This window comes from Bison bison, unplaced genomic scaffold (genome assembly GCF_000754665.1).
Source record: "Bison bison bison isolate TAMUID 2011002044 unplaced genomic scaffold, Bison_UMD1.0 scf7180017864160, whole genome shotgun sequence".
Lineage (NCBI taxonomy): Eukaryota > Metazoa > Chordata > Mammalia > Artiodactyla > Bovidae > Bison > Bison bison.
The window spans coordinates 418,317-420,941 of record NW_011494732.1 but is presented as its reverse complement, the minus strand read 5'-3'; the positions used below and the strand labels follow the sequence as shown (position 1 = coordinate 420,941).

The 2,625-nt window shown below is 42.7% G+C and overlaps 1 protein-coding gene across 1 annotated transcript in view; it reads right to left on the bottom strand.

The window, feature by feature from the left end:
* Positions 1-2,625, bottom strand: part of TMEM132D (transmembrane protein 132D) — an 896,829-nt gene that overhangs the window by 837,561 nt on the left and 56,643 nt on the right. The window lies entirely within an intron of this gene.

Here is a 2,625-nt window from a genome sequence, read left to right as displayed (position 1 = left end):
CGTTCCCCTCCCCTCCCAGAACCAACTTGCATCACACTCTTTGTCCAAGTGTGCAGTATGCATGGCTAGCTGATGAGGCTTCAAGGTGGTCCTGGGGGGCTCTCATACCTCACCTCATGTATATCATCTGTCATACATCATGCATCACCTCTCATACATCATCTCACCCATCGATGCAGTAAGCGCTATAGTCACCCCGCTTTACAGAAAGAATAATGAGAAGGAGCCCCAGGCAACAGGATCAGTGATGGGCAGGAGGAGGATTCCACCTGCGCCAAGAACAGCAGGCGTTTCCTGGATCTGTAAGCATCTCTCCACACTCTAGAGCCCTTCCGGAAAGGCACTCCAAGGTGATGAAGCAAAGTGCAAGAGAAACCAACCTCATGGAGCAAACCAAAACCATAACACATGCTGTCCACCCGGAGAGAGTCTTGAAATCCTTTTACCCCAACGGCACCCACGGTAGCATCTACTGGCTGCCAGGCATGCCCCTATTCATGGATGCCATCCTCACCTTGTAACTGAGTAGGACTCTATCAGGTCTTCCCAGAATAAATTCCCTCCCATGTCCTCCACCTGCCTTTTGTTTAGTCAAAGAATAAATTCAATCAGATTAACAAGAAAATGCAGAAAGGAAAACAGTCAAGCAAAACAAAAGAATAACAGTTTAACTATTAAACAAAGTCAAGGACCTTTAGTTCCTCCTCAAGGACTACAGATAATATTCTGAGCCAAGTCCTTCAGGTTATTTTGCAAATACAGAAACCCCCACTAGGTAGGAGAAGTTAACTGTCTGCTCCACCAGCATGTAGACCCCAGACTTGTTGGAATCAGAAGGTGGATGATGCTGGGTCCCATTTGTCTCTCCACCAATCAGAAGAATGCTCAGAAGTTGATCACATTCTCCTCTTTGAACCATTTCTATAAAACTCTTCCCTAAGAAAGTAGGGAAAACCACTAGACCATTCAGGTATGACCTAAATCAAATCGCTTACAATTATACAGTGGAAGTGTCAACCAGATTCATAGCATCAGAACTGATAGACAGAGTGCCTGAAGAACTATGGACAGAGATTCATGACACTGTATGGGAGGCAGTGATCAGGACCATCCCCAAGAAAAAGAAATGCAAAAAGGCAAAATGGTTGTCTGAAGAGGCCTTACAAATAGCTGAGAAAAGAAGAGAATCAAAAGGCAAAGGAGAAAAGGAAAGATACACCCATCTGAATGCAGACTTCCAAAGAATAGCAAGGAGAGATAAGCAAGCCTTCCTCAGTGATCAATGCAAAGAAATAGAGGAAAACAATAGAATGGGGAACACTAGAGATCTCCTCAAGAAAATCAGAGATACCAAGGGAACATTTCAAGCAGAGATGGGCACAATAAAGGACAGATATACTATGGACCTAACAGAAGCAGAAGATATTAAGAAGAGGTGGCAAGAATACACAGAAGAACTATACAAAAAAGATCATCATGACCCAGATAACCATGATGGTGTGATCACTCACCTAGGGCCAGACATCCTGGAATGTGAAGTCAAGTGGGCCTTAGAAAGCATCACTATAAACAAAGCTAGTGGAGGTGATAGAATTCCAGTTGAGCTCTTTCAAATCCTAAAATATGATGCTGTGAAAGTGCTGCACTCAATATGCCAGCAAATTTGGAAAACTCAGCAGTTGGCCACAGGACTGGAAAAGGTCAGTTTTCATTCCAATCCCAAAGAAGGGCAATGCCAAAGAATGCTCAAACTACCACACAATTGCACTCATATCACACGTTAGCAAAGTAATGCTCAAAATTCTCCAAGCCAGGCTTCAACAGTACGTGAACTGTGAAGTTCTAGATGTTCAAGCTGGATTTAGAAAAGGCAGAGGAACCAGAGATCAAATTGCCAACATCCTTTGGATCATAGAAAAAGCAAGAGAGTTCCAGGAAAATATCTACTTCTGCTTTATTGACTATGCCAAAGCCTTTGACTGTGTAGATCACAACAAACTGTGGAAAATTTTTCAAGAGATGGGAATACCAGACCACCTTATCTGACTCCTAAGAAATCTGTATGCAGGTCAAGAAGCAACAGTTAGAACCAGACATGGGACAACGGACTGGTTCCAAATTAGGAAAGGAGTACATCAAGGCTGTACATTGTAACCCTGCTTATTTAACTTCTATGCAGAGTATATCATGCAAACCGGGCTGCATGAAGCACAAGCTGGAATCAAAGAGTGCTGGGAGAAATATCAATAACCTCAGATACGCAGATGACACCACCCTTATGGCAAAAAGTGAAGAGGAACTGAAGAGCCTCTTGATGAAAGTGAGAGTGAAAAAACTGGCTTGAAACTCAACATTCAAAAAACTAAAATCATGGTATCTGGTCCTATCACTTCATGGCAAATAGATGGGGAAACAATGGAAACAGTGATGACTTCATTTTCTTGGGCTCCAAAATCACTGCAGATGGTGACTGCAGCCATTAAATTAAAAGACACTTGCTCCTTGGAAGAAAAGCTATGACCAACCTAGACATCATATTAAAAAGCAGAGACATTACTTTGCCAGCAAATGTCCGTCTAGTCAAGGCTATTGTTTTTCCAGTAGTCATGTATGGATTTGAGAGTT